We start from the raw sequence: 23,543 nt of genomic DNA, 5'->3' as shown, positions 1-23,543 counted from the left end.
CCTGGGCAGAGACCAGAGAGCTCTGCAAGACCTCCCCCAGCCTTCATCCCCTTGGAGGCCCCTTCTTAGATGGTGGCCGTGGGGGCCACATTGGAGGGAGACCAGACATTGGGATTGGCCCAGAAGAGTTTGGCAGAGAGCCAGAAGGCCTGCTCTGGCACAAAGATGTAAGCGGATGGCCGTTGCAACTGGTCTAATTGCTGTCTCATCAGCTTTCCCAGGGGCTCATGCCAGAGTCAAGCAAAGGGAGGTTTCTGCTGTGAGACTGGAGGGAGCCGGAGGAGAGGTAGAGGGCCTGGTACTTTGAAAAGCACTCTGACAAACCCAAGCATGCCCAGGGCAGAGACCCAATTCCGGGGGTGGGGAGTGGGAGGGGGTTTGTGGGAGCAAAGAAGCCAGGAGGGAGGGACCTAACATTCCCAAAATCTGCTCTTAGCCTCCCCCCTTGACCCTGTGTCTCCCCCTAGCTATGGCCTTGGATCTTTCCTCTTCTTTTCAGTGTCCTCACTGGCTGTTCCCCACTTCTCCACCTGAGCTTGACACCTCAGACCACGTGCTATTCCCATACCTGCTGCAGCTCTCACCAGGGACCTAAAAGACCTAATTATGTGAAGCCAGTGAGAACTTCTCTATCCTTAAGTCAATGAACCACTCAGCCATATTTGTTATTTTTTATTACAACACCCCACCCCCCATGAAAATCTCTAAGTCTATACTCTCTACTTAGACTTGGCTTTCCTGGTCCTACTCCTACTTTCTGGACCATTCTCTTTCAGTCTCTTTCCATGATTCCTCTTCTTCTGCACACCCCTTCAATGTCAGGCACCCCAGAGTGCTGTTCTAGACCTCACCTCCCTGGAGATGCTCCCCCAGGTGCTCTCAGCCACTCCTGTGGCTTCCACCACCTTCTCTCGGCAAGGAAATCCCAAATGCAATCCCAGCCTAGACCGCTTCCCCCAAGCCTCAGGGCTGTGTTAGGTGTTTTCCCAATGGTCATCTCCAAAGACACTTCAAACCCACTTCACCCAAAATGGAATTCATCGTGCCCACTCCCAATCATCCCTCTACCAGGTTCATTTCTCAAGGGGCAACCCCACTACTCATCCAGGCTCTCAGGCTAGAAACTTCCACTCCTCCCTCTCCCTCACCCCTCTCATCTAATTAATTACCATGACCTGCCAATTTTACCTCTTTAATAGCTCTGGAATCAATCCCAAGCATTCCATCCTTACAAACACTGCCCTAATTCGGGCTTTTATCATTTCTCTGCCGCCAGAGTGTGTCCTTCTCTGACCGGCCTCCACACTGCAGCCAGATAGACTTTCTCTACAGACAAATCTGAGCACGTAATTCCCTGATTAAAATCTGGAGGCTCCCCATTACCTCCAGAGTAGAGTCTAAGTTCCTCAGCCTGGCACACAAAGCCACTTAGGATCTAACTTCTGCTCACCTGCGAGCTTCATCTCTCACCCTTGGCGTGTCCCATATTCTTTCAGGTCATGCTAAATTCTCTCTACCACTTCTTCAATTGCTTAGGATAAGATATATGCAAACTCCTACTGACGTAGGCCCTGTGGTAAAATTGTCAAAAGTGTGGGCTCAGGAGCCTCACAGCCCAGCCAGGCAAATCACTTAACCATTCCGGGCCTCAGTTTCCTACCTGTAAAATGGGGATAACTACAGTTTTTCTCTCATAAGACTGTATTTATCTCAGAAGGGAGTAAATCAGATCATGCATGTAAGACACCCGGGCACACAATAAGTGTTGGGCACGTGTTAGCTGCTATTAGCTATTATTCACCCTTCGAGGGCCAGCTCAGATATTACCATCTTTGTGAAACTACTTCCTCCTCTAAGACTAAGATAGCTGCCCCTCTTCTGGGCTCCTAGAACCCTGGTTAACTTCCACCACAGCACCTGAGACCACCTGCCTCCTGTTTGACCTTCCTTCCCTGCTACTTGATTTCAAAAACTGGGGCCTACTTATCTTTGCACCTCTAGTCTAGTCTAGATAAGTAGCCTAGCCTACTTATCTTTGCACCTAGCATTGGACGTTTCATCTGTGCTTCAGACCAATCTGAGAGGATGATTATCACTCCCCATTGTGCACATGAAGATGCTGAGGCTCAGAGAGGGAAAGTGAATTTCCTAAGACCATGCAGCTAGAAACTGGTGGAACAAGGATTTAAACCCAGTTCTGCCTGATCCCAACTCCCATGATCTTTCTACTATATATAACTGCCTTGAGCCGGGGGAGGCCTGGAAATCATGTCCTATAAGAAAGGATTCAAGAGATAAGAGGATGCTCTACTTGGAGGAGAGAAGACTCAGGGGGCAAGGACCATCCCCTCTCACCCATCTGCTTAAAGCCTACCAGTATCAGTATGTGCGTTTTGGCATCAACACATGTGTTAGGTACGTGAGCAGTGAAGTCATACCAGAATGTTCATCTCCCAATCCCCACTCACCTCTGAATAGCTCTCCAGGGTGGAAAAAAGTGCTTTCCCATCTTCTTTTGTCACTTGGCCAGCCTCACCAGCACCTATGGCTCTGATGGGGCAGTGACTGGCCTGACGTTACCCATCTCTGAAGTTGCTGAGCTGTGCCTCCAATTCACATCTATGGATATCTCAGCAATTGCTTTCATTTTTGCTCTTTTTATTTATTTATTTTTATTTTTCAGGCATTGCTTTCTTTTTTTTTTTCCTGTGACCTTCTTGATACATTTAATTGACATGTAAAGTCTTCCACAAGACACCTTTCCTTCTAGCTGGGAATCTGAGGAGAATGGGAAGGTTATTTACCCAGAGAAATGGGAGTGTGAATGATGGGTGGTTTCTGAGTGGTCTGCCTAAAGGAGGGGGGAAGACAAGGTGGAAAATTTCTAAGACACAGTGTTCTCATCTGCAAATGGGAATAACACCCCCAAGCTCATTCCAAATGAGATGATATATGTAAAACAGCTAGACAAATCCCTACTGCCTGGTAAACATCTAATAAAAGTTCATTGTATCTGAAATCTTGGAAAGCTCTTGACAGTGGCAAACATGTTCAATGGAAGTCACCGTGTCAAAAAACAGGCAGAGTTGGGTTTTGAAATACCATCTCTGCCCCTTACCAGCAATATGGCCTTGAGAGTCACAGAACCTCTCTGACTTCTTCATTGCCTCATTTGTAAGACAAAGACAATCATGAATTCAGATGTAAAATGTCTGACCCAGGGACAGACACTAATAAGTGGCAGTAGATGTTATTATACCACAGAGTACAAAGATTGAGACTCTGGAGCCATACTTCCTGGGTTCCAAGCCCAACTCTTCCACCTAGAAGCTCTGTGACCCCAGGCAAGTCACTCAACCTCTCTGTGCCTTGGTTTCTTCATCACGGGGGTACTTAGAAGCATTCCTGGCACAAAATAAATGCTCTAGGCATGTTGGTGATTACTGCTGTCATTGGACAAAGGCCCAAAAGGCATGATGAAATAGTATCGCCAAGGCACCAGCTGGAGAAGTGAAACTCCTTCCTCCCATCCCCTTCATGAGGAAAGTCAGAACAGATTAATGGGGTTTCTTTCATTCTGCCTCCTGAAGACATAGAATCATCCCTCCAGATTTGGGGCCGTGTTTGTATCAGTTGCCACAAGGAAAGCAGACCTCAGTCCAGATTTGGCCTGAACTGTCTAGAGCTCTCGTAAAGATTTTTGTTGGGCTCAGAGAGCTCAGAATTCATTACTCGCTATTCCACTCCCTCCTCGGGGGGCCAGAGGAGGGAATTAGGAAGTGAATCCACCTTCTTTCACACACCTCCTAACTCTGGACCCCAAAGCTGTCTGGCCACAAGGAGCTTGGCTTACTGGGCCCAGCAGCATGAGGAGGGCAGGGCCGGGTCAAGGGCATGTACTGCCCTGAAGTTCTTGTTCTGGTCCCATGTACAACGGGTTTCTTGAAGACATGTTGCATTTTCCCAGGCGCCTGCTTTAGGCCTTTGTAGCTCCTCCACCCCCAAACTGCCCCCAGCCACCCAAGCCCACGCTAAGCCTTTGGGCAGCCGGAAGCAGGAGCATAACCAAGTCCTGGACCACTTGGGTCAGCGCTCTGGCTCGGCTTGGGTTGGGGATTTGACACACAAGCTGCAGTTGCATGTAAATGACCCTTCCCCTCCTCTCCCTGGTCTCCGATCCCAGCCGGCTCTGGCCCCGCCCCCAGAGCCTTGCGAAGGGAAATCAGGAGAAGCCGAAGAATTGTTTGTAATTAGTGTGTTTTTAAAGGCTTTTCTATGAGCCTTTAGCAGATTTCGGGGGAGGGCAGCTTGCCAGGGAGCTCTAAGATGGAAATCCTGTGTTCTAGCTGGGACCCTCTTGGAAGGAGCTTCTTCCCAGAGAAAAAGCCAGAAGCCCCGCCCCCTCCCCCAGGTTCCCCCTGGGCCCCTGTGGTCGGGGCCGGCTCAGCTTTACGGAACAGTATTCCCGCCCACAGGCCTCGGCTCTGCGTCAGGACCCCTCTGTTCAGCCCCCACGCAAAAGGCTGTTCCACGGGCTGCGAGCTCACTGCTCATAACCGTCCCGCCCCCCTTCCCACCCCCCACGGCTACTCACCCCCTTTCCTCAAAATAGGAGGAACTGGCTCTAGAGATGGTACATGCAGGGTTACCACCTCGAAGTTACCCAGAGGTCATATGCACAACCAGCAATTCGAAGAACAGAACAGTCCCTCACGGGTGAGCAGCCTTTTGCAGTTTGCAAAGCCTTTGCACACCCACATGTCCAATTCCTCCTCACAGCGACTCCACCATATAGCTACTGTCTATTGTTACCCTCTCACAAATGGGGCTGGAGGTGGGGGGCTGACTCGCTCAAGCTTCATCAGCAGGCCAGAAATGGTGCAGGGGCCTAATCCCAAGCACTGTAGGATGACCTCCATTCCCCACCCCAACCTGCCTCTCCCCCACACTGGCTGACACGCAGGCAGAGACGTTCTTCTGGTGCAATCCCTAGGCCTTGTGGTCTGGGATCGTTTCCTGTGGCCTGAAATACTTATTTGCAAGTTGTAAGGACTGCCCGGTTTCTGGAGGCCTCGCTGAATGCTTCCAGCTGGGAATTTAACCTTCTCTCAGACCCAGCTGTGGATCTTGAGCACTCACTTCGTTCCCACCCATTTTCCTGGAACACCGCTCCCCCCCTCCCGCTTCCGTCCCGAGGTAAATTAGTTGTGAACGCTGGACCCGGATCCAGAAGACCTGGTTTGGGCCGGCTCTGCCACCCACTTGCTCTGTGACCTTGAGCAAGCCCCTTCACTCTCTGACCTTGGGAAGCTTGCTTCCCTGCCAGCGTTTGGGAGCCCTCATTTTCATCAGAATGTGAATGGAACTGGCCTCCCCTTCCTCAGCTCCTCCACAGCCTGAAAACTAGAGAGAACCCTGGAATTATCACATATCTGAGCTGCCATACCCTGCCCTTCCAGCATTATACAGATGGACAACCTGAGGCCCAGGAAAGGTGAGTGACTTGCCCAGATCACTCCAAAAGCTAGTGCAAAACTCAGTAGTGGTGGTACCAAGGGTGGCATGGGAGATTTTAGTCCCTTATAATTTCCACCACCACCAACCCTGAAGCCATTCCCAATAAATAGTAATAGTAATAATAAATGCATATTTAAAATCCTACGTGAAGTGTGACTAAAAGCATATTCAGAAAGTCTAGGTATTTCTGTGGATCTGTAACACACAATCCTCTAAGAAAATATAGTGTTCTGTGTTCATGGAAGACCCTTCTAAAGAAAAATGCTGGTGGTGACCTCACAGCCGTGGGCTCTTCACACTCCTACCTCCCACCCCCACCCCAGCAGCCTCCTGTTTGTGTTTGTGAGCTTGTCACCGCACTGAGTACCTCTCTTTGGACTCAAGGCTGACAGTCCTGGGTCTCCTGCCCCCCACTTCCTCCTTAACTAGGTGGTTTATTGAATACCAGCCCCCTCCCCTCCACCTCTGTCCTTACACTGGTTCTAGAAAAGCGAAAGTACAAGGAGGAGAGTCAGGGCCTTACAAAAGAGTAAAGGATTTTGTATCACCAGTATTTCAGAACTCACTCCAAGTGTCTTTCCCTGATGTCTTTTTTTTTCACAAAGGGAGCATTTCTGTGCCTGCCCTAATACACAGAACGTCAGGGGATCAGAGCACATCACTGCTGCAGTAGCCCTTACACACTTCCACACCAACCCTCTCAGGTCAGAGATGGAAAGACTAAGGCACAGAGAGAGGGAAGGGGCTTAGAAACCTGGCAGCAAGGCTAGGACCAGAAACCTCTTCTGCCTCCACAGCCAATGTTTTCCTCCAGACCTCCCCTGTCCCCTGCTGCCTCCTGCGGACACGTGCAGGCTCACCCATGTGTGTGCTAATGCAGGCTGACGGCTGCTGGGAGGGTCACACATGGAGCCACACACCGGCCCATTCACTCTGACACATACCCCAGCTGGCCATCCCCCGACACACACTCCACCACCCCCGCTCTGCAGCACCTACCCACCCTCCATCCCCTCCACCGTCCTTGCCCAAGTGCACAGCCAGTCATACATAGATTTGCATGCCCCTCCCTGCTGGCTGTCCTGGGTCTCTCTTTGTTGACCTGACTGCCCACAGCTGCACAGAGAAGAGCCGGTTTGGGAGGTGTGGGGGTGGGGGGTGGGAGGGAGCGGGGGCGGGGGGCCTCCTTGTATCACAGAACTGGGATGAGCGAGCACGTGTAGTGTGTCCACAGGCTGGATCCAGAAAGCAGAGGCGAGGAGGCCCAGGTTCCAGCCAACACTTTGGAGAAAGATAAGCAAGGGGAAGAATCTCCTCTCTATGTTTGAAGAGAACAGAAGTGAAAAGGAGAAAAGGGTTAAATTGCCTGAGACAGAGTTGAAGACTTGTAGGCTATTGTGTGAGAGATGGAACAGGGTCCTGGAAAAGCAGCCCTGCAGCCATCCAGAAAGTTCACAGGCTGCTGGACATCAGCCTAGGCTGGGGGTCAAGGAGGATCGGGGAGGAGACAGAAGTTGCTGAACTGGGGAGAAGTAGGGCAGAAGCCTCCAACCAGAGCTCTGAATACGACAGGTCTCTTGGGCCAGATGAGGCTGATACATGATTATTAGATGAATGAGTGGATGAACTAATGAACAGCTTCTTTATCCTTTGTCATTTTGATGGCTGGCTGCTTGAGGAGGGTTTAAAGCAACCACAGCTGCAAAGAAATTGAGTCCCTGGGGGATTGCCAGCAGTAGCGAATGGCCTGGCACAACATGTGGAGCCCTGTTACCACTGTCGGAGCTAGCAGGGCCCCTGATAGTCCTCTACGTTTGAGGTGGAGAAACCGAGACTCAGGTTGGGGAAAGAATATTCCAGGATCCTTAGCGCATTTGGTGGCAGAGCTCAGCCTAGAATTTGCTTTTTTTCACTGGTTTGGGTCGCCTGCTATTTTCCCCTCACTGCTGCCCTCTCTCTGCTGCCTCTCCAGCAGCACCCTCAGCCCCTGGTGTTTGCAGACAAGGGGCTTGGGAGCCTTGACTCAATGACTCCTGACCTGAGAGAGACATGGAAGAAATGTGAAAAGGTAGGAAAGAGGAGAGATGAATTTCTATGGAGGAGCAAGGAGGGATAACTGGTTTTCAATAAAGGTAGTGTCACCACCGAGGTCAGGCTAGCTTCCTCTCACTCCCAAAGTGTCCATGGACAAGGTATGTTTCCCATACCACACACACACACACACACGTAAGGGATACACGCACATAAACAGTCCCGGGGTATATGTCCCACTGTGCAACATAGGTGATAGTTTTGGGAGGCAATCCCCATCTCTTCAAACCACAGCTAGGCCTGGCACTGCATCTAGAAAGAAAGTACTGGGTTTGGCTTGGGGGACAAAGGCCCTTGGAGTCCACACACTACCAGTAGATATTTTCTTGTTAACACAATACTGCTTGCATAACTGGAACTGGCTAGATGCTGTGAGAAATGTTTAGGGCTTGAGAAAAAGCAGGAGGAGGAATACATAGCCACAAAGCCACAGGGTCCCAGGGGCAGTGTTCCCGAGGACATCCTACTTTCCCCACCCTCCCATATTCCCATGGATGGGGGTCTGGAAAGATGCTGCAAGAATGGAGCAAGCTCTCCTTCTCTCAGCGGTACAGTCTGGCCCATGGAGCATTCAAGGCTGGGTTTGCATCTGTGGACATAACCCGAAGTTCTCCAGAGCTCCTCAACTTTTTGGCCCAGCTGGCCTGGAATCCCACTACTATTGGGCCTGGTGTCCAGTCGGATCCAATCTCTAGTCCAGGCACTGGCTGGGAGAGTGGTGGTTGGATGACTGTGAGGCCGGGCCAATGGGATGGCCCCATGCACCCTGGTTGAGATGACATGGTGAAACCCTCACCCGGACTTCGCCCTAATTCCAGCGACAAAGCAATCCCTGGAAAGGGAAGCAGTGACTTAAGGGACTGGGGAAAAAAATGATCAAAAAAACCAATTTTAATGGGATGATTTGGGAAAATTCCTTTGGCCAAAAAGTGGCCATAGTTTGGAATATATAAAGGAATTATGTACTCTAAAGTGCTCTTATATTAGTTTTCCTAATATAAACCCTTTGTCTCCTCAGGTGGCCTCTCTGCACTGTGGAATGTGTTATCTTTAAACAGAAGGCCAGATGCAAAGGAAAAGGTACTGGGATGCTTAAATTCAAGTGTGCAACAAAGCGCCCATAGGAATGTAGGGGTAAGTGTACAAGACAAATGAGTAAAGATGGCCTGATACCTTCCCTTAGTGGCCCAGAGCCAAGAGATCCTAAAACTACCTTCTTGACAGAGACTTTCTCCCTGGAGGGAACAGGTTCTCTAGTTGATGATTCCTAAGACACTTGAAAATGCGTGCCTGCTAGAATTTGGGGTGGGGAGGGTCCGAAATGTGACATTCCTTGGCCTCTACCTCCTCAGTCATTTTGCAGACAGAACTTCCCATCTCCGTACCCTTAAGCCTTTTCTGGAAATGGGACTTCCTGGGACTTCATTTCCCTCATGCTCACTTTTGCCTTTCTCCTCAGAAAATTCCCACCACCTTTGGGGAGGTGGAACTCTGAAAAGGGCCCATTCTAGTCCCCAAGCAGCCGCATTCCACTTCTCACTCTGCTTGCCCCCTAGAAAATGGGCAAGGCAGATCCGGTGACTGGCACCCCTGGGTCCCGAAATGAGAAGCATGTTTGTTTACGGCCAGATGAAATTCCTCCCTCCTCCCCACCCCGCTCCCGGGCCACATCTGCATATATACATACGTTTCAGAAGTTCCTGCAGCAAGCTGGCTGGGGAGGTGGGATCCCCTCCTCCCACTTCTCCCAACCCTCCTACCCCTGGATCCCTGAGAGGTGGGGCCAAGGCAACTGCCACATTCAGCATGGCAGAGCCGCTAGCTCAGTACAAATCAGAAACACATTGGAGGTAGGCAGGCTGGGGAGGGGAGCAGACAGCCTAGGGCTGGGGCCCATTAAGGCCGGAGCCCGGGCTGTGCTGTTTACCGTCTCCGCACAAGGTTTCAGGTTTGCCTCCTGATTGTTTGTTTGTTTCAGGAGATGAGAAAGGCCAAGAAAGCAACTGACAAGGACCATGGCGGTGGTGAGGGGGGTGGAGAGGTGGGCGATGGGGGTTGGGGTGGGGGAGATCCATGGCTCTCACCAGTTCTCCCCACGCTGGAACACATACAGTGCAGGAGAAGCAAGCGGTCTTGGTTCCCTACCCCCACCCCCAAATCCCCAAATTCCAAACAGATGTGCAGTCAGATTCTTCCTCTCTTTGGTTGGGGGAAACAAAAGAAATTAAAAATGGGACCCCAGAGACACTATATTCAGGAGAACCCTAATATAAAGGAGGGACAAAAGGGAGACGTAGGAAGGACTTCCGGTGGTAGAGATGAGGTAGGAGAGGCAAGGGGGGAAGGTGGGGCCAGGTCACCCCTTTCCCCTAAAGACAAGTTAGTAAAGTCCCTATCTGGGTTTGGGTGGTTTGGGGAGGGGTGGGGTGGGATGGGAGATTGCTGCCTGGAAGGATTATTGCTTTGGGAGATCCCATTGAATCTCAAATGTAAGGGATCCAAAGATGTCCACAGACATGAATCTAATCTATATATTTCGATTCAGAGAGTCCAGACTTAATTAGAACTGGCATGAAAGATCATTGAGCCCAATCCCCCTCATTTCCAGAAAAACACTCTAAGGCCTGGAGAGAGAAAAGGTGAGCTCAGGGTCGTGCCACAGATGCAGCTGTGAACGAGGTCTAAAATTCAGACCTCCTGACTCCCAGGCCAGTGTTCTTTTCATTTTACACCACTACCCATTCTTGCTGTACTGATGGTCTTAGGGAAGCAGATTCCTTGCCTCTCTAGGTTTGTCTTGCCCCAGCTCAAACCTAGGATGATTTCTCTTTCGTGGCGTCTCCTTGAAATCCAAAATGTTTCTCTGTGTTTGCTCTGCAACAAGGGTTCCCTTAGTGAGGATACTTCTACTGGTACCTCCCTGCCCAGCCCTCTTCAGACACCCACACTTGATGGTGGTGAGAAATGGGGTCAATTGGTGAGTATCTGGGTCTAGGTGACTGGGCCAGTGACCTTGTTTCAGGTGGCAGAGCTTCCAGTGTGCCACTGACCAGACCTTCTTTTGTGTCTCATGTGCAACTCCGGCATGGTCTCTGCCCAGTAACTCCACCTCTAAGAATTGCATGCCTCCTTTCTAGGTCTGTCCTAACCCTTGCTTCCATCCATGCCCACCATGAGCCAGGAGGAGAGAGCAGAGACCCTCTGGTCTAGCCTGTAACACACTCCAAGTCTGTCTCTAGATACCCTCTAGGCTCAGGGAGAGGGCTTAGCAGATGTCCCCCTCAACCCACACATGTTTGTGCACATGCACACAGGTACTCTGTTTACAGAAGCATCTGCTCTGCTACTTGGGTTGAGGGACCAGGCCATGCCTCACCTTACCATTGTCTGCTCAAAGCCCTTGCCCCTAGGGGCCTTGAAAACTCCTGGTTATGTTGGTATCCATGCCAACACTGCCAAGGATCAATGCTGAGGGACAGGTTGGGGAGATGCTGGCTGGAAGATTAGACTCTCTTTCAATGCTCTCGCTCGCTCTCTCTCTCTCTCTCTCTCTCTCTCTCCCTCCCATCAGGCACACATGCTCACATGCGTGTACACACACACACGTTCCAGTCTCTCACTCCCTCCCCATCTCTCTTTTTTTTTCTTACAGTAAATTCCAAACAGATGGGTGAGACTTCTCTCCCACTTCTGAAGTTGAGGAGGAATATCAGCCATGAGGGAACCAGTAACCACCCCTTTCCTCAGACTGGATCATCCCAACCACTCTGGGCCTCCCTTTCCAGTGTCTCCGACCTCAATGGATTAGGCCAGATATTTTTATTTCCAAAGTCCTTTGTGTTCAGAGCTACTATTGACACTTGGGCTTTCCTCTCAGCAGGGCCTCAAGCAGAGTGGGGTAGAGGAGGAGGGAGAGGAGAAACCCCAACTTTCTAGGACTCAGCTATCTGAAGAGCCAGGCCCAGGCAGCAACCCCATTATCATGGGGGAAGAAAAGCTGAACTCTTGGGCATGACTGAGAATATCAATGGAGTGTTGTGTCTGCCTATACAAGTTCTCTAAGCCTAGAGACAAGCACAAACAGAAACAGCAGCGTTTGGAGCAGTCAAGTGCGGCTTCTTGCTTTGCAACAAGAGCTGGGTCTTGTTATTTGAGCTATCGACAGAAGGATTTATAGTCTCTATGCGATCTTCCTTCTCAGAGCCAAGGCCCAGAATCCCTACGCATAGGCAGGGCTGGGACAAAACCTTACGTCTAGGGATGTTTCTGGAAAAAGCAGCAGGGGCCTGAGTTGGGCTGAGATGCCTGGTTTCCTGGGGCCTGTAGCTTCTTATGCCCACAGCTGTGGCTACACAGCCATGACCTTGGCCCCCCAATCTCAACTGGAGCTCCACCTGGACCCCTGGCACCCTGGCTTAGGGGTCAACATCACCCATGACTGGTCTCAGAACAATTTCTGCCTCCGCCTTACAACCCAGATCTCACAACTGGCCTCCTACCCCATCACCCTGGGCCCGTATAAGAATTGTAAAAGAATGGCGTAAGAGGGGACTGGTTCCTGCTTCTTCCCTGACAAGTATTAATCATAACAAAGACAGCTAACACCTTTGAGCACTACTAGGTGCCAACCATGGTTCTAAAATCTTCATTTGTACCCTATGACCTACAAACACTTAGATTATCCCCATCTTACACATGAGGAACCTGAGGCACATTGGTTAAGGAACTTGTTCAAGGTCATGCAAGCCAGCAAGTGGCAAAACTGGGATTCAGCTCAGTATAGATATCATGCCCTACTGCCTTCCAGGGCTTCTGGTCTCCCCTGACCCTCCCAGGCTTCCCAAGGATGATGATCAAGCCTCTGAATCCCGTGGCCTGAAGCTAAACCTCAATGAACTGCCTGTCAGAGTCTCCCTTCCAAATATCATCCACCTGCCTGCCTCCTGCCCAACCCTCTCCCTCTGGACTCGCTGACCCTCCTGTCTGCCAGACTGAACCTTGGCTTCTTTTCCCCTGCTGGGATTTCCCCACCCCTTCCCTGCCTCTGTCACCTACCCTTCTCCTTCTAGGGTATCTCTTCAGAACTGACAACATGGTTCCTTTTCCCAGAGGGTTTAGTACAGTCCTGTCCAATAGAAATATAATGTGAGGCACATATGAAATCTTCTAGCAGCTCAGTTTAAATAGCTGAAAAGTGAAATGAAACAGATGAAATTAATTTTAATAAAATATTTTATTTCGCTCATGCAGCCAAAATATTATCATGTCAGCAGAGAGTCACTATAAAACTTACTAATGATATATCTTCCTTTCTCTTTTTTTCATACGAAGTCTTTGAAAGCTGGTGGATATTTTACCCTTGTAGCACGTCTCGATTCTGATTATCCACATGTCAAGGGCTCGATAGTCATCAGTGACTGGTGGCTACTGTATTGGACAGCATGGCCCTACAGGCCGGGCATGGACCTGAGGAACCCAGGGTGCAGAGGATATATAAAATAACATGGTGGCAGGGTTAGTGCATAGAAGGTGGAAAGGATGTGGACCTGGGATTTAAGCGAGCTGGGATCTATACTTGGCACTGATGCTAAGTCACTGGGTAAGCTTGAACAATTCCCTTACCTTCTCTGGATATTACAAAGAAAGGATTGGCCTAAAGACCAACTGGCTGGAACATTCTACCATCATCCTTCTTGTCCACCCTACACCCCCAGGGTATCTAGTTATCGATAAAAACTGAGACGTCCAAAAAGCGAGGCAGCACTCGAGAAGCATCACAAGTGCCCAGAGAACCCCATTTCTCATGACCATAAAACTGTGGCCTCCATCACCCCTTCTGGAAATAGCCATGGTCACGTGGGGCTTTGCCCCATCATTCCTCATGGGCAGTGGATGCTGGGACTCGGCTGTGGCTCATCACAAACAAACACCTAAGTCTGTACAAAGACAGTCAGGTCCTCTTTCCACTAATGGAAGCAGTTTGAGCAGAAGTGAGCCCGGTGATATATCAGGCCGTCGGTTCTTACTTTTTTAGACAACTGCACTGGCTCAGGGCTTCTCAACTTTCATTCATTCATGTCCCCCTCCATCTTCTGCGTATCCTAAAGCAACTAAAAAGGTTTTGACACAAGTTTGACTTTCAAGAGGCTATGCCACAGGGAAAAAAAATAGGTATACTAAGTATGCTTTTACAGATGACATATGCACTTGGGAATTCTGTAACCCACCCCACCAAACCTCTACCTCCCACCCCAGTTCAGTCACTGGCTTAGACTGGAAAATGATACCCATTCGAGAAGGGTTTTTGCTAGGTTTCTCATCCTCATATTTGAGGAGACAAGGGAGATTTCAAGCAGTGTGAGCTGGTTACAAACCAGTCAGAACAACATTAGCCTGTGAGAGTGATTATTTTAAAGAAAATATAACCTCCTTAAAGACATCTTTGGATTAAAGAGACCTCTGGTCATCAAGGTTAAAAAGTTGCTGTAGGACTAACATAGGTATTCTCTGTCCAGTTCATGAAAGAAATCATTTTTACTTGGTGATTCAAGACTTCGTTTATGAATGGGAGATGGGCTAGTGTCTATATTTAGCAGGGTGAAACCATGAAAATATGTAGCAGGACACAGAAAAATGCTGCTTGGATGTTATCCCCAAGAGCAGTGTTTCAAGACTGGCTCTCAGCTTCTGGCTCTGAGACCTGGGGCATGTTTCTTCCCTTCTCTGAACCTTAGCACCCTCATCTTTAAGATGGGACTACTAAAGCCTGCCATATCCAGCCCAGAATGGTTTCTAGGCAGGGTTCAATGGGATTGTGAGTAGGGATAGGCTTTGCAGACTTCAAAGTGTTGGGCACATGTGAGGGGTTATTTCCCTACCCAGAGGAACACACAGGTTCAAACTTGGAGATTACTGTCCCTTCTGTCTTCTCCCTGTTCAGGGTCAATATGGATGCTTGGGAAAAAAAAACAATTCTACTATGGCCCAGAGATAATTCTGACACTAGGAAGTAACTGGAGCCTGGGAGGGTTAAGAGGCATCACTGAGGCAGAGATGAGACAGGAGCAGACAAAGGGTTTAAAGATCTTGAATAGGATCTTTAACAGAATTAATAGCAATATTTTATAAAAGCATATTGTCTCTATAGTGTTTTACCTTCGGAGAAAACCCTGATGCAAACACCAAGCTTCATAACCACTCTGGAAAGTTCGAACCATTATTATCTCCATTTTACTGCTGAGAAGGCAGAAGCCCAGAGAGGGTAAGTCATTTATGCAAAGTCACACAGCTAGTTAATGATAGAATCAGCATTTGAATCCTAAACGGTCTGATAGCAAAACTATTCTCTGCCGCACCTTGCTGCCCCTGGAATTAAGAAGACTTTGGAATGAGCAGGGAGACAAAACAATGATAAGAGACTCATTTAACGCCCACTACAACCCTATTATCATCCTAATGTTATAGAGGAGAACCTGAGGCACTTGTTTTAAGGAAACCCAGCCAAGCAGAAGTTAAGTCACTTATCTAACGTCATCCAGCTGCTAAAGTGGCCAATCTAGGATATGAAGCTGGCAATCTGGCCCCAGAGTCTTGAACTGCTTCACCACGCTGCATTTTAGGCAAGGATACGTTCCACAGGCTGGAGCCTGAATGAGGCGCCGCCTACAAATCCCTCCATTGGTAGCAGCCGGGAAACCACCCAGAACTTCCTCAACAGGCAGGATCCAGCATTCCTTCACCAGGAGAATCCAACCACCATGCCCACCTTTTAAGGAAACCCAGCCAAGCAGAAGCAGCTCAGCCCAACTGAGAGACAAGGTGGTACGGTGGAAAAGAATGCAGCCTCTGGTGTCAGACAGATCTGAGTTGAAATCTTGGCTTGGAAAATTACTTTGTGACCTTGGGCAACTCACCTAATGTCTCTGGATTTTAGGATTCCACCGCTAAGAGTTGTTGTGAAAAGCATATGAAAATGGCATATAGAGAAAAGGGAATTATGCACTCTGAAGTGCTCTTGAAGGCTAGTTGTAATTATTGTACTATAGGGCTAAATTCCTCTGCCCAGGCTGGCCCAAAGCAGTGACTAGAAGCAGGCTTTAGAAATGCTAATGCTGTGCATGAGTGACAAGCCCAGGACAATGGAGGAGGACCCTGTGAATGGGGCAGCCAGGCCTGGGAGCCTGGCTGCCCACGTGTGAGCCCGGGTGGGGGGAGCAGAGAGGGAGAGGCCATTCCCTCTAAAGGGCATCAGAGAAGAGGCTAATTGGAAGGGGTTGGAGCTGGAGGCACAGGAAGGAGGAGGCAGCTATCTGTGGGTCGACAGGAGGGGTGCCCTGCAGAGGTCGGGCATGGGGAGGGCTAGGGGAGCCTTGGGGAGGGGACCACAGGGTGCAGGTCCACTGAGTTGCAGATCCAGAGAGAAAGGGTGGGGATGCTGGGAAGAAAGGCCTGGGCCAGCATGGAGGGTGGGAACTGAACCAGGGGTTCTAGAATGGGCAATTCTGTCAAGCCCCATCCCAGGCTGTACAGTCAGGAAGGTTCAGGTAAGCTCAACTCGGCTCCTGATTCCCTTAGGGTGACCCAGGAATCAGCCTCCCTAATGCCAGGATATGAAGGCGGTGTATGTGTGTGTGTGTGTGTGAGTGTGACAGAGAGAGAGTGTGTGCACAAGTGCAGGATGATTGGCCCTGGGGAGGGAGAAGGAGAGCTGGGTCCTTACCCTCCTCCTCCCCGGTTTCCCCTCCTCCTCCCCCTCTCCTCCCTCTCCTCTTTCCTTCCCTCCCCTCCCCCTCCACCATGAAGGCTGTTTTTGTTCCTCCTCGGGGCCTAGCCCCCCGAGGTGTGCAAACAGGAAGGACCTCTCCCTGGGCAGTGAGTAAGGAGGGAAATATGAGGTGTTGAAAAGATGACAAGTCACCCTGTCAGAGCTCACCTTGGCAGGGAGCAGGCGGCAGGGGCTGGCGGGGTGGTGATGGTGGTGGGGTGGGGGGATACGCCCGGGAAGCCAGCCTCCGTGTGCCCACAACCAGACAAGCTGGTCCTCAACAAGCAGGCACTGTGTATGGGTTTGTTTGGTTTAGAGAAGTACCCCCCCCACACACATTCCCACCATCAGAGATTCCTTCCTTTCCTTCCCAGTAGGAAGAGAAAAGGCCACTGGACCAGCGATTTAGTCTGTGATTAAAGGGGGGAGGGGCTATGGGAGGGGGGTGGGCAGAAGGCCCAAATCCCTCTTCTGAACTCCAAGGCCGTATCCTGGGCATCACTTGCATGTCCCAAAGGCACCTCAAACCCAAGACATCCTGCACGGAAGCCCCCAGTGCCGTTCTCCCCACCCCTGCCTGCATTCTGTCCTTCCTATAGGGTTTCCATTTCAGTAGATGGCCTCATCATCATCCACCCAGCCTCCCAAGCTAAACTACTGGGAGACATTCAAGACATCCTCATACCCCATTCAGGTCTCCCTCTTATCTCTCGAATCCATCTCTTCTGTCCTGCCCCATGGCCACCACCCTAGTGTAGTTTCATCCATTCATTCACCAACCATTTACTAAGCACCTAATGTGTGCGGGCTGCTAGTCACCCCGAAGCGGCTGTGAACAAACCCAACGTGGTTTACCCTCCCCTGGGTTTTTGTGTCAGCACGGACCACAACACGGTTGGGCTGACTGGATGAACCAGACTCCAAATCTCTTCCCTCCAGAGCATAATGGTGAAGAGCAGGGATACTGGAGCCAGCCTTCCTGGGTTGGGATCCAGGCTCTGTCACTTATAGCTGTGTGGCTTTGGGCAAGTCGCTTAATCATTCTGTGCCTCAGTTTTCTCATGTGGAAAATGGGGGTGACCATAGTACTTAACTCATAGGGCTGCTCTCAGGTTTGAATACTTTGATTTTTTTTTTAAAGTTGCTAGAACAGTGTTCTATTCGCCTTGCTGATTGCTATTTAAAAGCAGGGGTGAGGTAGGGGCTGATGATAGCTCAAGCTATAGGAGCCTAGGAGGAGTTTTGCTTGGGAGGCAGCAGGTAAGATCCGAAGAATATGGCAGTAGATACTTGCAGTCGAGAAGTTGGCATGGGGAAATCCAACAGAACCTTGATGGCTAGCAGATGCCTGTCATAGGAAATCCAAGCACCGAATCCAAACATCCATAGGGTAGGCAGCAAAAGCTTGCACATGAGTTAGTGTCAGGAAGACTGGGGTTCCAGCCCCAGCTGTGTTGCTTCCTGTGTGACTCTGATCAGGTAATTTCTCTTCTCTGAGCCTCCATTTCCTGAAGATGGCAGCTACGGAGTACTGAGGGTAATATGTGTCAGACACAGTACTAAGCACTTTGTTCTCTGCAAAACAAGCTACTCTGTTTAACTCCCATTCTACAGATGAGAAAACAGAGGCACAGAGAAGTTAACGTCCTTGTCCAAAGTCATGGGGCAAGTGAAATGCAGAGCTGGGACCTGAACCCAGGGATCTTTGAGACTATTGCTCTGAGCACCTTCTTTGTCAAGCAACTGGAAATTCCATGTTACAATACTTAACTGAAGTGTTTAGCAAATCGAAGGTATTGAATTGGTGGCAGGCTGGTGGGCCACCCAGGGAGGCCTGTTTCCATGGACGCTGTGGGCTTCAGCCCAGTTACAGAAGCTGACTGGGCTAAGGTTACAGAAGCTGGACCATGAAGAAAATGCCGGAACCTCAGGCATCAAACAGGACCTGAGGTAATGCCGGGAGTCTTCAGGACAGGTCAGATCTTTCTGATCTGTCAAAATCAGGCTTAAAGATCAAGCCTGAGCCAGCAGGAACTTAAGCCCCTGAGATTGCTTGAGGGCAGAGTGTCTTAGTAGCTTCTGGATTTTCACAGTGCCTCACAAGAGGAAGCACTTAATAACTATAGAGGGAAATACCACTTACTGAGTGCCTCCTATGTGCCAGCCACTACCCTTGCCCCTGATGGCCTCTTCACAGCAGCCCCGTGAGGTTGTCACCCCCATTTCACTGATAAGGAAACTGAGGCTCAGAGAAGTGAAGTGACTCACTCATGGCCCAGAGAAACCAGAAATGGCCAGGAATCTCTCCCACTCCAAGGCATTTTAACATGGGGAGGAAAGTACATTTTAACACCCCAATGATAAACTTCTCTGGTGAGCATGGGCCTCCCCACCTCTGCCTCATGCTATCCACCAGCAGTCAGTGAACAAGCTCCATCTCTGCAGGACCATTCCAGGTTGGGATTTGGGGTCCAGCAGATCTGCACATAGATGTACTAGGCCTTCACTGACAGTCCTAGGTACTGGGGTCACAGAACGTGCCCCCACTTCTCACTGGCCTTAAATCTGGAGCTCTGAGACTTTTCTACTTCAGAACCCAGAGCCCTGTAGGGGCTGTTAACTCCCACAAGGCCCAGATGCAGATCCTGGGTCAGCTATTCATTTAGCTGTGAAGGCTGTGGGCAAGCCTCGGGCTTTTTTCCTTTTTCCCTAATGCCCAGCCAGCAAGGGAAGAGTCAACATGGCAGCCATGTCTAATGGCAGGGGCCGCATGACACAGAAGCTCCTTCAGCTAGGCCCTGAGGAGGGGTCAGGCTGGGGCTCTGGGAGGGGCCAGAAGGAGACACCGGGTCCATCCAGCTTGGACCAGTCCACATTCCTCAGCAGGCCTGAATGGGGTGAGCAAATGGCTTCGGCCAGCAGAGTCAATTGCACAGGAAAAAAAAAAAGTAGAAAATATTTTGCTTCCTCCTCCTCCCCCGTCTTGTCACACTCTGCTTCCAAACGGAACGTTGGACTCCTGCTAAGTATTTTTTCTCCAGACTGGGGCCAGGCATCAGCAGTCAGCTTTGCTAAATTGCTGAAGAGAGAACCATGGGGGAGGAAGGGGATTCTTTCCACCCTGGGAGTAGTCTTTTTTTTTTCTTCTGAGCCCTGGGTTCCTACTACTCCTGCCCAGAAAAAAAAAAAAAAAGCCGGGAAAACAACAACACTACAACAATCCCCTTATGCTTACATAGCACATTTTGTCCATCCGTTATTTCATTTGCTCATTCCAACTGCTTTATTGCATAGGGATTCGCTCCCCCCATTTTATAAATAAGCAAAGCAAGAAGGTATGTGCCTTACTCAAGACTCACACAGTTAATAAACATTAAAATTGGACTTCAGACCCAGATATGATTCCAAATGCTGTGGTCTTTCCACCAGCCTGTACGACCTGGGATAACCCTGAAGGAGAACCAGGGCTGGCTTTTCTTGGGAGGTGCCATTCTTGAAGGGTTTAAGAATCAGTGTTCCACCAACATTCCAACTTCCTTTTTAACTTTTCTCCCCATCATTACCTGCTTGTTGAAAAGAATTTGAGAAATGCCCCCCAAACGGAAAGAAAATTAACATGACCTATAATCCCATCACCAAGAGAGCACTACAGTTAGGTTACAGGATAGTAGCTTTCCTGATAATCCTTTTGTTCTGCACAGCCACAATCTGCAGATGTATTTTAAACACCTGAGGTTATAGCAGACCAGCTCTGGATGCTAGACCCCCTTCCGGCCCCCACACCGTGTTCCTCATGAGGCTGGCCCTGCTGTGCTTTGTCTTCTCCCAAGGAGGCCTACCCAGGCCTCTGTTTCTGGCTGTCAGGGGCCCTAGCCTTGTGGTGTCCTGATTGCCATTTCCCCACTTTTATCCTGACAGTCAACTCCCCACCTCATTACTGGAAGTCACCTGAGGAGTCTCTGTTCCGCAACGCAGAGCAGTACTATTTCCCACCTGCAGGCTTTTGTTCCCTCTGCCCGAGATTGCTGCCTGTCCGTCTGTCCTCTCCCTCCCTTTCTTCCTTTTTTGACTTGGTCACGTATGCACACGGTAGAAAACAAAAGCAAAAGCAATGAACAAAAACTCCAAAAGAGAAAAAAATGAGGCCCCTTGTCACTCTGACCTTGGCCCCTGTTTCTTGTGTATTTTTGCAGAAACATTCTATGTAGAGGTCAGCATATATGTATCCATTTCTTTTGTGAAATAGGAATGGTCACAATCATGCCCGCTGTTCCGGCCCTTGATTTTGTTACTTTTGGGTTTAGGGGTACTGTTCCTCAACAGTGCATGTGGATCTGCCTCATTCTGGGGAAAGGGTGTGTAGCAAAGCCTATGGCTGTGCAATAATTTATTAAACGAGGCCTCTAGCGATGGACTTTTAAATGCTTCCCAGTCTTCGCTGCTGCAAACAATGCAGCAGCAAATATCCCTGTACAAACCACCTTGCACTTGTGCTTGAACAGGATGGACTCCTACTGGTGGAATTGCTGGGCCAGAGAGTGAGTGGACTTTAAATGGTAATACATTTCACTAAACGGCATTTCCAACAAATTCTGCCAACTGAACGCCCCTACAGATAATGTTGGAGAGAGCCCCTTCCCCTTCCTCCATGTCCCTCCCTTTTCTGTACCTGGCTAACGCCTACACATATTTTAAGAGTCAGCTCATACAGGAATGGCTCTGATGAGCAGCCCCAGTTCCCAGCACCACCAGCCAGGCTCCAGGCTCCCATGTCACCCTGTGTTTGTCACCACATAGAGCCCTCCACGGAAGACTGCAATTCTATCTTTCCAAGTCTGTCTCCCACACTAGATGATGGGCTCTTTGAGGGAAGGACTGGGCCTTATTCATCTCTTCCTGATCCAACACACCACAGGCAGGGGCTCAATAAATAATATTTGTTGAACTAAACTAGTCAGCTCCGAAACCCCAGCTCTGAGCCCAGAGTGGGTATGAACCCTCCTGCTGAATGCAAGCATGGTTGTGGCCAAGCAATGCCTCAGGCTGGGTTCCAATGGCTCCCTGAAGATTTCTCTTTCTGTGTTTGGTGCCCCATACCCTATCTTGCTTCAGGTTGGTTCCCAGGCCCTACTTCTCTCAGATACCTCTGACTTTCTCAGCAGCCACTGTCTCTCAGTCCCCAGCTCCTGTGGAAGAATCCTTCTACGTAATCTCTGTACCTATTCTCCTCTTCCTCCTATCATAATGACTGGTGCCCTCTTGTCTGGGTACCCCTGGCTGCCCTTGCCCTGGTAACTTCAGTGTGCAGCATGGGAGGCTGGTGGTATTTGGTGTCTGTGACTAGTTCTAGCTGGAGACAGTGTGGGCTTTTATGCTGAGGAAAAGATCCCTACCCACTCCTTGCCACACTGGGATGAGTGGGGAGAAGACACCTCTGCTGCCCTCCCACACCAAGCTGACACACTCTTGCTTGCTCCTTGGAACTGCCACCACCTTTCAAAACCTTGGTCTCCTTATCACTAAAGCAAAAGCAACATTCATCTGGGGTTGATGTAAGGATTCAGAGAAATCATGGAATGGGAGAGGGTTTGGGGAAGTCTGGTCCAAATGTGAGAGTAAGGTCTGGAGGGAGGAAATAGAGCAGGAGGAGCACAGGGACTGGCTGCAAAGTCCCATTCTGCAGATGCGAACACTAAGACAGACCAAGAGGTTGCTCAGGGGTTCCAGATCATGGCTTATATCACACCAGACCCTTCTCCCAAGGCTGGGATCTGGTGACAGATGGACAAGCACCCCATCAGCTCCACGTTTGTCAGAGGTTCAACCCAGGCCAAAGGAGGGGCTTGCTGAGGCTGGTTGGCATTTATTTCCCCATCTTTAGATAAGCACTTCCTCCTACCAACAGGCCCTGGGCTGGAAGCAGCCACTCAAACACTGGGAATTCAGTAGGACAAACAAAAAAATGGAACAGGCTCTGGGAAGACAAGGGGATGGCAGGTTGGGAGGAAGAAAGGTGCCAGGGGTCCTGGAGCCCAGGGATGGGTGGGAGTGGACCTTAATGCTGGGTCAGATGAGCCTGGCAGGGCCACGCCCCCTTGACTCCATTTGGGTTCTCTTTGAACCCAACCCCTGGTCTTAGCCTATTTTGGGAAAAGAATTCATTCACCCTGTCAGCAAGAGTGGCTGAATGCTTTGTGCCGAGCACTGCATGTCAGGACTATAGAAATGAATCGGACATAGCTCCTGACCTCAAATGCACAGAGGGAGACAAGAGACAAGAGAGAGGCAAGCAGGGAGGAAGGCAAGCCCCATCCTGAGCTACAGGCAACAGAAAATATTTTTCTGGGTCCAGCAAGTGAACAGGACTTTCTAAAGAATGGACAGAATCAAGACAGGGCTGGGAAGCACATTTCCAGTCTGAAATCCTTAGGCACAGATGCAGAACAGTTTAACTGGAAGAAAGAGCAGAGAGAAAGGTAGTGTCTTCAAGCAGAAGGGCCTTATGTTGATTCAGCTATAGTGACAGCTGGGGGGACCACCTCAGGAAGTTGGGGTGCTGTCTCGCAAGATGCAGTGCTTTATGCTCCAAGTCAGTGACCAAAATGTGGGACAAATTGTTTTATTGCCTGACAAGTCCAGAAACCAAGGAGTGAAGTGTGGTAGGTGCCAATCTTTAATGAGCACCACAAAAAAAAAACCTACTCAGAAAATACTGCTTTGTGTCTCTCTCTGTCTCTGAGGCCTGCTGTTCTAGAGCCACACCTCCAGGTGTCAACAATGAATACACTTCACTGTAAATAGAAATCGCCTGACCCTTAGCGATTTGGGGAATCTCATATGACTAGGGAACAGGCGCAGAAGGTGCTTATGGTGTTGGCAGGTGTGCCCTTGGGTGTTTTAGTTATAAACAACAGAAACCAATTCTAGGTAATTTAAGCAGAAAAAATTTATTGGAAAACTATGAGGGAGCTTGGGGGATTGTCAGGGAGGCTAGAGATTCAGAAACTGGTAACAAGGGAACTGGGCAGTCAAACCACCGCTCATCGCGGGAGCTCTTTGCCCTCAACACCATCAGCACAGGACTCGTACCACGGCAGCGGCCCAGTGCTACCACCATCATCTCCACAGCAGCACGTGAATGAAGGTTTTGTGCACCTGTGTCTCAGATTTC

Source organism: Tamandua tetradactyla, chromosome X (assembly GCF_023851605.1).
Source record: "Tamandua tetradactyla isolate mTamTet1 chromosome X, mTamTet1.pri, whole genome shotgun sequence".
Lineage (NCBI taxonomy): Eukaryota > Metazoa > Chordata > Mammalia > Pilosa > Myrmecophagidae > Tamandua > Tamandua tetradactyla.
Note: the sequence above shows the minus strand (reverse complement) of the source record.